Source organism: Melospiza melodia, chromosome 2 (assembly GCF_035770615.1).
Source record: "Melospiza melodia melodia isolate bMelMel2 chromosome 2, bMelMel2.pri, whole genome shotgun sequence".
In the NCBI taxonomy this organism is placed as follows: domain Eukaryota; kingdom Metazoa; phylum Chordata; class Aves; order Passeriformes; family Passerellidae; genus Melospiza; species Melospiza melodia.
The window spans coordinates 9,222,579-9,237,684 of NC_086195.1; positions in this window are offsets into that span (position 1 = coordinate 9,222,579).

Genomic DNA, 15,106 nt, shown 5'->3' on the forward strand with positions numbered 1-15,106 from the left:
CTTACAACATGTGTCAGATTCCCTTCGAATCTGAGATTGGAAGTGAACACCTTGGCAATGGTGAAAAGTGCTTTGTGTTTGGAGAGCAGCAAGTTAAATGCCTAGCCTGCATCCATTTTCCCTGCTTCAGCTGAGCAGCAGTGCTAAAAACAGCCCAAAACACCAACAGCTTGCCTGCTTTTATAAATTCGGGTTGCCCTAATTTATGATGCTCATGTGCATACCCATGAGCAGCCACTGTGGGTGAATGGGGAGCAGAAATCCACCCAGAAAAACTGGAGGGTGTTTGTGGGCTGGTGCTGGCTTAGAGGGACTTTGGCAAAGGCTGGTTAATGCAGCTGCAAAAAATGTGGCTCACACATCAGAAAATAGAACTGTGATGCATTTGGAGGAGCCAGCTGTGCTTTATCAATAGGGGAGTGGGTAGTGCTGCTGGACAGGGTAAAGCTGTAAATGTTGTATATGGATAATGTGGAAGAGCTACATGGGTAGACTTTGCCATGTTAGGCAGGCTTGTCTTTGGAATGGTCTAACCTAACCAGCTCAGTGGCCTTTTTTTATTTAATTTATCAAACTGAATAATAGAGCAAACATAAATTGAAAGCAAGCATGCTACTTGGTTTATTTACAAAGCTAATAGAAATGCAAAAAATAAAGTAATCAAATTATGTTCTCAAGTAAAAATGAATCAATAGATTAATAGCTTCAAAGTGCTTCCATACCAAATTAACACAATAAGCAATCAAATCAAATGATGAGGCTGTCACTTTCACTCTCAGTCCTTGTCATTAATGAAGTTATGCTAAGAGAATCAGAAGAAGAGTTGTTTTCAGACCACAAGTGTCTGGCATCCAACCCAAAACACTCCTTTCACTTGTCTGGGGAGCAGCACAGGTCACGCCACCTGTTTGGTCTGGACTTTGACCCTCACCAGGCAAGAGAGAGGTGAGCAATATTCCTCTTTCAAGACAAGAAGTGCTCAGCTATCCAGAAGTAAACAGTGATTCTTGCCATAATATTTTTTGAAGTCCTGTGGCTGTTTCAGGGACATGGGTGTGATTACCAGTTCCCCTGTCCTTGCACACAGTTTGTGTGATAGTAGGTCCATCCTCTAGCACAGGTGGGATTGCTAAATCCTGCATGATGCAGCTTTAGAGCAGCTTTTGTCCTCAGCAGAACTTCTGACTAACTCAGTGGCACGCTGACATAATTTATTTTTATGAAACTCTGAAAAGTGTTTCTTCTGGAGCTGTACACAAACATTCGTTTGTAACTGGAGGAGGAGGGTGGCAGGTGGAAGAGAGAAAATACATGGACTAAAGTCAGCCTGGAAGTGGAGCAATTCAGTGAGGAACCTGCAGCTGTGTCCAGGAGCTGAGCAGGGGCACTCCGGCCATGCTGGACCATCCCCAGGAGCCAGGAAAGTGCCCACTGGCCCAGGCTGGATCATGCTGAATTCCTGGAGTGGAACTGCTCAGATGCCACTTGATTCCTGCTGCTGGCACGCAAATTAACAGGAGGCAATATGGAAAAATAGAGAGAACTGGAGAGATTATTGCTCAACAGTCCCCAGGTAAATGTGCACTGGTGAGGCTGTGTTTTCTGATGACCACAGTGTTCCCTTCCTGAAACAAAACTGAACCCCAGTGAGTGCTGGGGACAAGAAGAGCTGGATTTATCCTCCATAGGGCAATGCTGAGAAAATGTTTCTGGATGTTTCTGTCACTAAAATATCTCACTAGGAGAGTACAAAGGCAGATACTAGTGAGTTTATCAAAAGAAAGAGCTTTCAACCCATCAGGGAGCAACAATGTGCTGTCCAAGGAATATGAAGATAAGCTACTCTAATTTCATGCTGTGTTATTTTATTCCATAAGACAAACTATTACTTGCTTTCATAAATTTATAACGATGACCATACAAATTATGGTTTGATGTCACAGTCAGTCTTTTGGCTTAGCTAGCAGGGGAGAGGAAAAGGTAATTGCAAAATGTACAATGACAATAAAACAGTAAAGCTAGGTGGTTATGTTAGCCATTATTTCTGATGTGTGAATGTTTCCACTACAGCTAATTTTCGAGAGGAAATTGGAAATTTCTTTTAAAGAAAAATCCTTCCTGGAATCCTAATAAGGGCCAGAGGAAATGGATGGGAAAGCCTCTCATGGCAAGTTGGGTGAGCAGCATGAAGGAGCAGTAGCAGGGGAGTTTGCTGGGGTGTCACTTGTTGCTTCCTGACAGCTTCAAGGAGACGATGTGAGCCAAGGGTTGACTGTGACCAGAGCAGGGATCAGCCTGGTGGTGCTGGCTGGGGGAGCAGCTGGAGCGTTGCAGTCTTCAGATAGACATGTTCCAGATTGCAAGGCAAGATGTTTTCTATTACCATCTGTGTGGAAGTTGTCTTTTGTCAAGTGAGCAGTTTGCTTTATCTCCCTCTTTGAGTGACCACAATCATACCTCCCTTGGGAGGGGACATCTGCTGATAACAGGCTATTGGATGTCACTGCAGGGCTGATAAGAACTACAGCATCCCATTGTGAGATGCTCCACCCAGAGGGAGGAGCCAAGCATTCCTACCCAGATATAATCCAGAGGTTTTGAGACACCAGCACGGCTTTCTCCTCGGGATTCCCCACGGGAACAGCAGCTGCCTCTTCTCCCACTGGATCTTCAGAGGAAGAATGCATCCTTCTCTACAGGATCCCTGCTCCAGCAGAACCACCCCTGACACTGCAGGAGGGCTGAGCCACATTTCCAACGGGACTGCCACCAACACCCCGACCCACAGGGTGTCAGGTTCGGTTCTGACTGTCAGTGTGGTTCTAGTGTACTGCATTGTTTATTTTATCCTTTTATTTTCTTCCCTATTAAAGAACTGTTATTTCCTGCTCCCATATTTTTTGCCCCTTAATTTAAAATTTATAGCAATTCGGAGGGGTGGGGAGGGTTTACATTCTCCATTTCAGGGGAGGCTCCTGCCTTCCTTGGCAGACTCCTGTCTTTCCTGTCTTTCCAAACCAAGACAATACAGTAAACAAATAATGCAAGAAATCAGTTTAACAACTCCTCTGAGCAGATCAACACCAGCAACAAGAAGAAATTTCCAGCAGTAGTGAGAGGAAAACCCCCACATCAAATCTGTGTGGGTGGTTAGCAGGAGTGCAGTGACCTGCTTCTTCTGGGTATTGTTCTAAAATATTGGGAAGTCACTGAGAACAACCTCTCTGGGACAATGGCATTGGCTTTAGTAACTCTTTAAAGTGAAGATGAGCCAACAGAAGGTGGGTTGTGGTACAAAAGAAAATGTTCTAGGGTGTTCTGACTATTGAAGTAGGTGCTTGTTTAACATGGCTGGGAATACTGTTATTAAAATAAATATTTGTTGCTAAGATACCCTGTTAGTTCAATAGCTTGAAATCTAGTTTGTGTCATCAGACTGGAGGTGCAGATATTTTATAAATATGTCATTGCAGGGATTGCAGGCAGACCTGGGAGGCAAGGAGGGAACTCCTCAAACACTAATAAGAAATAAAACAGCTGCTGGCAGCAGCTCTGACCTTCAGGGCAAAGCTATCCTTGGAAATCAAGCAGCTTGCTGAGTGGGAGGAAGAGCAAGAAGGAAAACAGTGGTAAGAGAGAGGGGAGAGGCAGGATAGCCACAAGGAAGGCAGCAAACAGCCTGATAAATGCCACCTCATTTGGGCTTTGTTCACATCAGCCTGTGAGGAGGAGTAGCAGAGGCAGGGCCTGGAAACAGAGGGGTGGAGGGGTGCTCTTCTGGCAGCCAGAATTCCTCACCCTTACTGCAGGACATTGGATCTGCCCTGGGCTGGGCCCATGAGCTGGGATCAGTCAGTGACTGCAGCACCAGAGATGGGCTCCTACCCTGGGACTTCCAGAGAGGGCATTGTCCAAGCATAAACCAGCACCCAGATATTGGGCTCTTCATCCAAGCATAAACAAGCACCCAGATATCAGGTTCTTCATCTAGAGCATGGCTGGGCACTGGCACAGGATCCCCAGGGCAGTGGTCAAAGCTCCAAGCCTGACAGAGCTCAAGAAGTGCTTGGACAGCACATGGATGGATTATTGGAGCTGTTCTGTGTGGGGCCAGGAGCTGGATTTTGATGATTCTTGTGGGTCTCTTCCAACTCAGAATATTCTATGATCTCATTTAGGTCACCACTAGCCTGCTTCTTGGGCCTCTAGCCCATGGTATAGTAACATTTATTCCAGTCTTCCTAAAGAAAATTCTCTCTGCCTTTTTGAGAGGGCAGAAGGCATCCCTAGAAGCTTCTAGATATTAATTCAACATCTTAGATTGAGCATTTCTCTTTCTCTCAATTGAAAATTTAAGAAATGAGTAGGAAATGCTGGATGACTCATTCCACCAGAGGTACTGCTTTTCTGAGGAGGATCAGCAGCTTTTTAAAGAAAAGGCAGTGGCATTAGCTCATCTTTTTCTTCATCTTCCATCTCACCATATAATAAGACTAGGGGGTGGAAAATGTGCCTTGAATGAAAACAGCTTTGGCTCTGTGCTTTCCTGAGCCCAAGAAGATCTGGATTTGTCTGATATGAGAGCATGCCAACCTCAGCATGGAGGGGAGCCAGGGAGGGAGCGAGAGGAATCCTCTGTCCCTCCTGTTGGCAGAGGATCTCTGAAATCCTTAAAGGGGTCCAGCTCCCAAAGCTCATGGGGCTCAGCAGGAAAGTTAGCAAGAGGGAGTCTGAGTCTCATCTGGGAAGCAGCAGGAGGCTCTGTTCCCTGCAATATGTCAGTAATAGCAAAAGTAGTCACAGAGCAGGGTTTAATGTGTTTTGGGACAAGGCACTGACTGCCCTTAACTGGCGCAATTTTGCTCTTGCCCCTTCTGGCTCCATCACTCTCACCTTCCAACCAGATTGGTCAGGGTAATCAGAGACATTCTTTTCCTGTTCAGGTGTCTATCAGAACAGGTCCCAGGGTTGTACTGTTCCTTCTCACACAGGTGAGCACCAGAAAATCCCCAGGTCTGCAGATCTCCTTAACAGCAAGCACAGGAAAGCTTGAAAATAAATCATCCCTCCCTTGCTAGAGACTGACTGAAAAGGGAAAGCACAAAAGGGAAAGCACCAGGGTTGAGTGCTGGTTTCAGCCACAGAAGTCCTGGGGCAATGCTGGCCCACAGAGGAAATTTACCACATATTCTCCCTATTTTTTGTGCTTTAGCAGATGATGTTAACATCTGTGTTTCTCAAGTCAACATGCCCAATTTCATTACAAAGGGGTTTGTCAGATGGTAACCCTTGCTGTAGCAGTTTAAGATGTTATTGCCTCCAGCTGTGGGCTCGGTCCCTCTGTTCAAAGTCACAACCCTTTGAGAGCCAGCAGAAGGAGATGTGCACCCACCTACATCTGCTCCCATTCCCAATCCAGCACATCAAAGCCTTCAGCTAAGGCTGTGGATCAAAATTTGGAGCCACCAAAGAAGAGGTGACATTTCCTTCACCTCACATTGCTAAGGGGGCAATAACCTTACTGTGAATGAGTGACAGCTGGACCTGGTCACCCATTAAAGCAGTTGCTCACGTTTCTCAAAGCTGATGCGTGGCAGTCGGAAGCTGTGCTGGCCCTGGAAGGACTTTCCTTGCACAGTAGTGCAGGTACAGTGATTTGAGCAACAGAGTTTGTTACTGGCTGTGTAGCTGTATCACCATTTCTGCTCTTTGTGCTCCTAAAGAAAGCAAAGCTGTATTTTATGAGCACGCCAAACTATCCCAGAAAACACGAACTCTCACCAGTGTAGCTGGATCTGCACCAGAGGCTTCTGCTGACACAGTTAAGACAGTCAAGGATTATTCTGCTTTTCTCTCCTATCAACCTACCAGGCTGGAAAATATCTGCTGTAGAGAGCAGAATAAAAGAGATCACAATGGTTTGTGTTTTCTGTGGTGCTCCAATTTAAACAGGATCACATGGGCAGCATCCGTGGGTGCAGCTTTACTGCAGAGATCGATTTCAGCGCCCTGAGGAATTTGACCAGTTGTAATGTAGCGTGGCTTTAAAATTAGAAAACCCAATTACAGCCAGGCTCTGTCTGCACAGCTTCTGCTTTGGTGGCTGGGGCCACCAGCCTGTTCATGTGAGGGCAGAAATGCCCCATGCCAGAAGATGCCCCATGGCCAGCCCTTGAAAACAAAATATTGGGAGTGCATGTGAAGAGGAGCACAGAGTTACATGTAGCTGCTGGGCTGTCTGCTTGTATAACCACTTTTTACTCACAGAGAAGTGATTCTGGCAGAGTATAAATACTGCCATAACAGTTCTGAGAGCACTGCTGAAGGAGAAATATGTGGTTTAGCAGGGATGGCTAGGGAAGCACTTATGTCACCTCCTTGCAGGGTGATGGAAGTATTGCATTATTACTAACCTGTCCTAGGAAATGGAAACCCTCCATCATTTTCCTTGTCCCTGTGCTTTAATAACAAAAGTGGTGAACCATATGATGTCCTCTACAGGCTAAGAATCTGTGGAAAAATTACTAAATTCATTAGAGCCAAGCAGATAAAATCTTGATCCTACTGACTTCACCGGGACCTGGATTTTGCTTTATGTTCACAAACTTGCCTGTGTGTATAAAGTCCTTTTGTACTATGTTCTGCTCTTGTGTAATAGTTAACTTAATTCCCAGTATTAATGTTTAACATGGATTTTTTTTCTAAAAAAATTAGCTTTTCATGTAGAGCTAATTGATTCCAGCTCTGCCCTGAGTTGCTGGTAACTGAACCATACTTCCTTTGCAGAGCGGTGATGCATGGGGATGTTATTACCTGACCCTGGGACTGGGGAGCAAAAAATCCCATTGCCCATCATTCCTGCAGCTGTTTAAAGCAGCCAGCAGCAGTGGAATATTCCCCCATTTCCCACTGGTTGTAGTCTGTGCTCACCTTCCAATGGAGTGAAGAACAGCCCATTTTGCTCACCAGGGGAGATGATGTTCAAAGATAGCCACTTTCTCATCTTGCTTCTCCTATAAATCCTCAGTAGCCTTGGGCATTTCACTTCTTGTCCCTCCCTTTTTCTCAAATTTATAAACAAAGGATAATATTTATACAGTCTTTCAGCTGTTGTGATGGCTATTAATTACTGTTCAGGCTCTGAAATTAATGTATGGTGCAAGTACTGAGTGTCATTTAATTATTGAATTTCAGATTTATTTGGCTCAATTGGTTATTTTTAACTCTTGTCACTTAGTCTATATAGAAACATATCTATTTCTTTCAGTCTGTAAAAGTCTGTGTTAAGGGCAAAAGGTATCTATTACTTAAAGCTGGAGGTTACAGAAATATGAGACTTTCTGGATGCCTAGAAAACAGAGAAATGTTTGCACCATCTTTTATACCCACTACTGCACCTTCTTTTTTTCCTGTCTCCTCCCTCCCTTTCTTTGCACTGAATGTTGTGGTTTTCCCACTTTGCTACATTAAACCTTCCTGGAGGTTCTGCCTATTGCAAACAGTCTTAAAATTAACCTGACCCCAACCTTACCTTCAAAAGTCATTTAATTCCTGTCTTCTAAACTCTAGACAATTTCTTAATTTCTCTTCAAGCTAAGAAAAACAAATTATGTTTTTTTAATGATTTATGACTGAAAATCGTCGGGGATTTGGCTGAACTCTACGTGGAGGGCTCAAATAGAGGGTTTGTATGTTGTCAGATATGTCACTCAGGGTTGCACTGAATGGGTGCTGCTTGGTCTGTGTCTGTCTTCACCAGCCCCTGACATGGATTTTGTGTGTGTGCTCATGGAAAGAGGCAGAGAGCTGCACTTCTCCCAGTTCTGTCCTGCTCCCTCAGGACCATGGAGAAAAAGCAGTGCCTGTGCTGCAGGGACCATGGGGACCTGTATTTGCTGTTTTCCCCATGCATTTGCTGTGTTCCCCATTGTCATTCTCATGCATCCTCTGCCTGGTGTGTGCTGGTTGTTTCCATGGTCTAGAGAAGAGCAGCATTTTATCTGTGAAGAATTCAGAAGGATCTCATTCCCAATGTCTCCAGCAGACAGGGACTGCAGGATCCTAATATTTGTAGCTAGTTAAAATAAAAAAATAAAAAAAAAAAAAACAACCAAAAAAACCAACCAACCAACCAAAAAAAAAAAAACAAAAAAAAAAACAACCCTCATACTCCAAAAGTCATAGGGAGGATTTAGGGGAATGGATGAGAGTTGCATGCTCAGCTGCTTGTCTTTAAAACCTGATAGGATCAATGTTCAGTCAGCAAAAGGGTGTAATAAATTTCTCTGCAGGATATTTCTCTTCTACAGACAGTTTTGGTGAGTCTACAGAGGCTAACTCAAGAAATGCCCATAATTTCTCAAATTCTCCAATCTGTGCACTGCCAATAACTCTATTCAGGGAGCACTGGGTAATATCTGAAAGGCTCAGTGACCTCTCTCTGCCAGACAAATAGCACAGCTGCTGCAAATGAGTCTGAGGAGAAGGAGGCAGTGTGTTTATACCAGAGTGCAGGGAGGAGCAGGACTCTCCTCAGATTCTCTCCTAACCCAGCTGGTGCCCCTGAGATCCCCCTGCCCCAGGGGAGGCACGATCCAGGATGCTAAAAAGCCATGGCCTCAGGCAGAATCTTTTTCCAGAGGAGCTATAGGAAGAAAATATAAATGTAGAAAGTTAGGGAGCAACACAGAGCCATCAACCAGTTCCTCTGGCCTGGTCCCTGAGGAAGATGCCAGAGAGGCAGACCCATAAAAATGACCATTACTCCACTCTTGTCTTGCTTTATGCACTGAGCAAAAAGTCAGTTACTTTCCCTGTGGAAAAAAAATAAAATTTGGACAAAATTTTTCATCCTAGAAAAGCCAAAATACCTGGAAAGGGCTTTCCTCTCTCCGCTAGAGGGGTGGTTCTGAGCAGGCTGAGAATGGCAACACTGGGGAGAGGAAAAACCTTCAACTATATAGGGGCAAAAATAAGGAGAACTGATGGCAGCCAGTATGGCTCCAAGCTTGTTAGGAGAAATTCATGGAAAAGATAAGAATAAAATAGGAGACAAAAATAGCTGTATACTGTACCCAGTAGCTACAGAAAAAAACAAACAAAAGCAATACTATGAAACAGTAAAGCTTCTGTCTTGCTGGTAAGATAAAACCAAGCAGAAGGGTTTTCCACTAGAAAATGAAGGGATGACCAGTTGACAAGAGGGTGTCTTGGATGGCAGAGTATTTTTTTTCTTGGTATGACAGTTACTGTGTTGAGTCCTGAGGTATGAATCACACTGCAGTAGGACAAATAGTTAAATGGGTCTGAATAATTCAGCACATCTGAACAGAAAGGAAGGAGTGCTGGAGATTGAAAAATGGGAAATTTTCATTCCACAGAGAAAAGGGTTTGAGTAACAGTGAGAGTGACTCTTTATACATTCCCAGCATGTCCATGCAGCAGCTACAGCAGTAATGTAGTAATCAGTTAGAGTCAGGGTGCATTTGAGCTGTTACAAAATACATGGTTTGATTTGGTTCCATACCACAGCTCTTCTTCTATTGCTGTTATGGTTTTCCATCAGTATATAATATTCTGCCTAACTGTATTTTAATAGCACACTATGGGCAGCTCTGTGCTCTGCTGAAAACAAAATATTTAAACAAAGAACTGTGAATTTTTAACCCATTCATATTTTATGGCTAAGTTTATTGAATTTTTTATAGCACTCCAATATTTTTCTGCAGAGGTCACAGTGGCCTTTTGCTAGTAGACAGCATAACAAGCTGGTCCATTATAATATGGCTCCAAAGTCTGAAATATGGCAGCTGAGAAGTAGAAAGGTAGACAACAGCAGGGACTTTCCCAGAGACTTTTTGAGGGGTCAGACATGAATTATTTGTAACACAGGCAGAAATGTGCAGTGGTTATTGCTTCAGCTTCATACTGGTGCCTGAGTGGACTCAGTCACTGTTTGGCCTCAGCCCCAGCTGAGCTCAGCATCACACAGAGATGGATTCATGGCTCATTCCACTGTCCAGCCCACTTCCCTGACACCTCTGAACTGCCTTCTAGCCCTGAGCATGCCGAGGCTGCACATGAAGGAAAATGAAGCCATTCACAGCTGGCATGCTGAGGAAGCTTGGAAGACAAGCCCTGTGACTCTGGCTGCTCTGCCCCTGCCATGGCAGAGCCACCAGCCTGCTCCAGCTCCTGCACAGCTGCTGCTGCAAATGCCCAGCAACAAGGGTACCAAAGCTATCATTAGCAGCACTTAAACACAGCAGTTGGGAAGCAGCACAGGGAAACACAAACCCTCTGATTGCAGGAAGCTGGGATAAAGTCCTAGCACCCTGGGAGAAAGCAAAGCCTGTGTTCTAAAATCCCCTTCCAGAACAAGTCAGGCTTTCAGCTGCTGGGGTGACTCGTGGCTGAGGATGCCATTAACAGGGAGGGTGTGACACCTCACTGAAGTCTCATCTCCAGGCTGAACATAACTAGGTGAGCTTGTCATCTGCAGTCAAACAGGACACAGGCAAGACTCTGTGTCAGAAAGGGTTCCTGGATGGCACAGTCATGGAAGTGAGCACCTGTCAGCTGTGCACATTTTGGGAATGTGGCAGCAGGCCTTCGTCACACATGACAGAACAACAGCCTGGGGGTGCTGCAGACATGCCTGGGGCATGACTAAGAAGGGATGGCCATAGACAAACTTGGCACAGTCTAATTCAGGACAGGGCCAGACTTGAAACAAATCATGTGATGCCCCATTTAAAATAATTTTTTACCAATTTTTTATTTCTTGGTAAACCCAAACTTCTGGTTTCTGTGGATGTAGTTATATTTTTGTAAGACAGCAATCGTGCCTTCTATCTTCTTTGGGCTTTCCATTTTGTACTGATAAAAGCAAAGCAAAGCAAAATCTCATTAGTGTCTTCTGGAAATAGTTCACAGAGTTGTGGTTTCCATCAGAGCAGCTGATTTTGCATTCCAGGCTCAGGGAGCATCACACAAACCAGCACAGGGGCTTGGCACAGCAACACTCACCACTTCCAAGATGATTTGCCTGTCAGGCACCTATGCAAATGGCATTGTGTCTGTGATAAGCAACTCTCTCCTCATTATCCTCTCTAAAAAGCTTAAACCACTTTCTGATTAATTCAGGAGAAGTGGATAAGGGCCCTGTCATTTTACATTGCTTAATGCTTTCCCTTACAAAAGCCCATCATGATGTTTCACCAGAAACTTTCATATATTCAGTGTTCTGCTGTGAGGTGAGGGGAGCTGGATTTTCAGCAGCAGCAAAGCCTTTTGCCTGAAAGAGTGAAATTCTTGCTAGGTTTTTGTGTAAAAAAGTATATTGTCCCCAGAACATCACCCTTAATTTTAATCGTTGGGAAAAACTTGCTTCCTTGCCAGCCATCAGCTTTCTGAGGATAGGCTGTGGCTGTAGCAAAACCACTGATTTACTCCTCTTGGGAGGCCTCAGAATCTCTGCTGAAGCAATCAGTGATGGGAAGAGAGACAGGCCAGGGCCTTCCCTCTCCCTGTACAATCACACATAACCAACAACCCCTCAATCAGTCCAAGCTTAGGATAAGGATCCGCTGCCAACAACACCAAATAAATAAACACCACCAACATTGCCCCTAAATAAACCACAACCAGCCCCAAAGACACAAAAGAAACCCCTAAACTCACCAATCAACCACACCCTGCAGCAGCTGCTACAGCTAATCCTGTCATTCCACAACAGGGAGACTGATTGGATGCAACTGTACACAGCAGCAGAATGCCTTCTTTTCTGGGGCACCAAGTTGAACAGCAGAATTCCCTCTCCTGCCTCCCCACCCTGCAGGGCCCTCCTGTCTCCAGAAGGTGCCCAAGGAGCCCTGGGTATGTCCATTCCCCAGCCTGGAGGGGACACTCAGGACTCAGTTCTGCTGCTGTCCCAAGACCCCTTGTGCTATTTCAGACACCCTCTTCCCTCCTGCAGGTCTCTCTGGGACTAAAGGAGAAGCAGGAGACCCATTATCTTCTGGAGAGGTGGCTGGAGGGTAAATGGGGTTCCCTAGAGTGTGTAATACAGCAGCAGAAGTCCTTGATGAGGGAACAGATTCAGAGGCTCCTCTTCGTGTCCACTTTCAGACACCCAAACACACCTATCCTCACCACAGGTACCTGCAGGTGCAGTGAATGTCTCAGCTCCTGTTATTGTCACTGGAGAGCCATTTAGTAGGACCTGAAGAGCTGTGAATTCACGAGACATCCCATTTTAGGGAAGTTCTGTAGACCCCAATGACTACAGTGGCAGGACAGGTAAGAAGAGTTTCACATGTAGACTGATATTCCAGCAATGCCCAAATTTTGGTGTCTGGGCCTGGAGGCAAGTCCCATTTTCTGTGTCTGTGTCTGGAGTTCAGGTCCTTCTCACAACAACAGCAGGTTCCTACAGTTACATATCATTTGTTCTTCATCATTTTCCGCACCACGAGAAAAATGGAGAATTGCATTTAAAAACAGAAGCATGCAACTTGTTAAGAAACAAGTTGCAAAGTCAGATACTTGAAAATTAAAAGTTCTGTATGCAGAAGCCATTCTGCAAAGCCTAATTCAGTTACCTTGTGAATATATTGCAATTTTCCGCATTTTACAGCAGTATAATTTTTTCATATCCACCTCTCTCTTCATTTTGCATTTCAAATTACTTTCCTCCTATGTCTAACAATACGTTATTAATATAAATATAGCCATTCAAATGTATTACAAATACCTCTGTACAAACATTGCATTTATTTAGGCTGCATAGTCAAGCACTTGAAAGCCAGGAAATGCCAGATGTACACACTGCAAGCACAGTGAGATACATTCTCTAGCCCAGAAATCTTATGAATCAAATTAACACAAGGTGAACCATCTGCCATGGGGATAGGATGGGAAGACAAAAATAATAGTGACCAGGACATGTTATATAACCTAGGTATGAGCACTGAGAGGAAATGAGAGCTTGCCTTTGTTTTCTGCTAAGAGGTTTCAAGAGACCTCTTGGCCCCGATGCTGTTGACATTCCTGGAATAAAGTTTTGCACATTGCACATCTCTGGATCTTCTGAAATGGCATAATCAGAAGCAGTGTGCCTGTGGGGGCTCAGAGAATACTTTCTCCAATACTTGTTAACAGACAAATTCCTGGTGTTAGGACTTTGCAGTACTAAGTGGGAGTTCATCTAGCAAAAGCACTGCAAGTTTTAAAAAAAGGATATTTCATGTTCCAGAGCATGACTCTGGGCTCCAGGATAAGGGTAACCTACCCTGAGCCCACTGTGCTGAACAGCCAGGGCCTTGCAGTGCAGATCCTGCCCTGAGTGGCCTCACATCACTGGGAGCTGGCACATGCTTGCATTAACCTTCTTCTTCATGCTCAATGTTATTTTCAGGGGTGGATATCTGAGCATGGGTGTGTGCAACAGCACTGGATGCTGTATGCAGAGCTGTCATCCCATTCTTTGGGGCTTTGAGTACCTCCTGCTGGCTCCAGTGACAGAGAATGGCACTGACACTGGCTGCTGTCCCCATATGGGATACTTTAGACATCCAGGACAGAAAAAAGAGGAGATAAAATGGAATTAAGTTCTCAACTTGATCTCCTGGCCAGTTGTTCCACCAGATCATTACCTCTGCTACAACTCCTGCTCTCTGTCTGATGCCTCTGTTTTTATGCTCATGCTAAGATATCTCAACAATGTGAATGTAGGAGGAGACAGTAATGTAATTCCATGTCCCTTTTGCAGGACTGGCTGCAGGCAACTCTTTTGCCCCAAATGCATCTTTCTCCAGCAGGCTCTGTAGAGCATCCCAACTGCTCTGTTCTGCAGGTTTCTGATGAAGGTACTATGGAAAAGGCTCCTGAAGAACACTGGCTTTCCAAAAACTGTCTGGACTACTGTTTCACCAATCTGCCTGCTAATTTCAGATTTATGCCTCTTCTGTGGGATCCAGGGGTATTCCCAGCTCCTAGATCTGTGTCTGTGCATGCCTTCTTCCCACTTCCATTCCTGAGGCTGAATCAGAACTTGGATATTTGTCAGCCCCCTGTCTCCACATTCCAGAAGCCTGCATGAGCTGTCCAGAGAAGGAGCAGTGACACACTTTCCCTGTGCTTCTTTCGGAAAGAAGAGGAGAGAGAGGAGAGCAGGCCTGCAGGGCTCCCCACAGGGCCAGCATGACCTGTGCCACCTGAGCAGCACCCCATTGAAGGCATGAGCCCTTCAAACTCTGCACGATCTGTTCCCAGTTTCTGGTGTGTCAGATGATTCATGACACAGAGGAGCAGAATAAATATAAATTTAAACTCTCTCCATGCTGCTGTTAATCATCTCAGGGTATTGTTGTCCCAGCACACTCCTCCCACAGGCTGACACCCCTCCAGAGTGTTTGTGTCTCACAGGCCTGTGCACCAAAGGGGGGTGAACACCAGAGAAGTCACATCCCTGCACACTTGTGGTTCTAATAACCAATGTTCTCCCTTGTTACTCCTGGAAACTCTGCAATCCACTCCCCACCCACGTGCCTGCCATCTGCTGCAGGCTTTTTGGTGGTGGTTGTCGCCCATGTGAGAACAACTGCACAGAGCTCATCCTCAGAGCTGTGTCAAATGCTGCTTTCTTTCCAGTCTAGAAGGAGGAACTGTGGGAAGGGTGTGGAGATCTTCCCTTCCCTGGTTTTCTGAGACTTTGAAAAAATACCTTTTCTGTAATGACCACAACAAAATGCTCTTTTTCTTCTCTTTATAAACATTTCAAAGCACACCCCTTGCCCTGATCTTTCTTTGGAGCATGCACTTTGTTCCTATTACTCTATGCTGTTGTTAGTATTGATCACTACAGTGGTTTTTAAGTTTCCTTGCTCCAGTAGGTGGAAAAAACCCACCACTTCTCTGACCTTTAGAAATGCTTTTCTTAGCTATCAGCATAACTCAATGTGCAGGATTTAAAAAGGGCTGGAACAAGATGCATCTCTGCTGGTTTGTTAAAGTGGGGTCAAGTGGGTGGAGGAAGGAAATTATATGAACAGAGAGGGGTGAATTTATCTTCTTTATGCTGTTTGTTGTATGCATTCCACCCTGT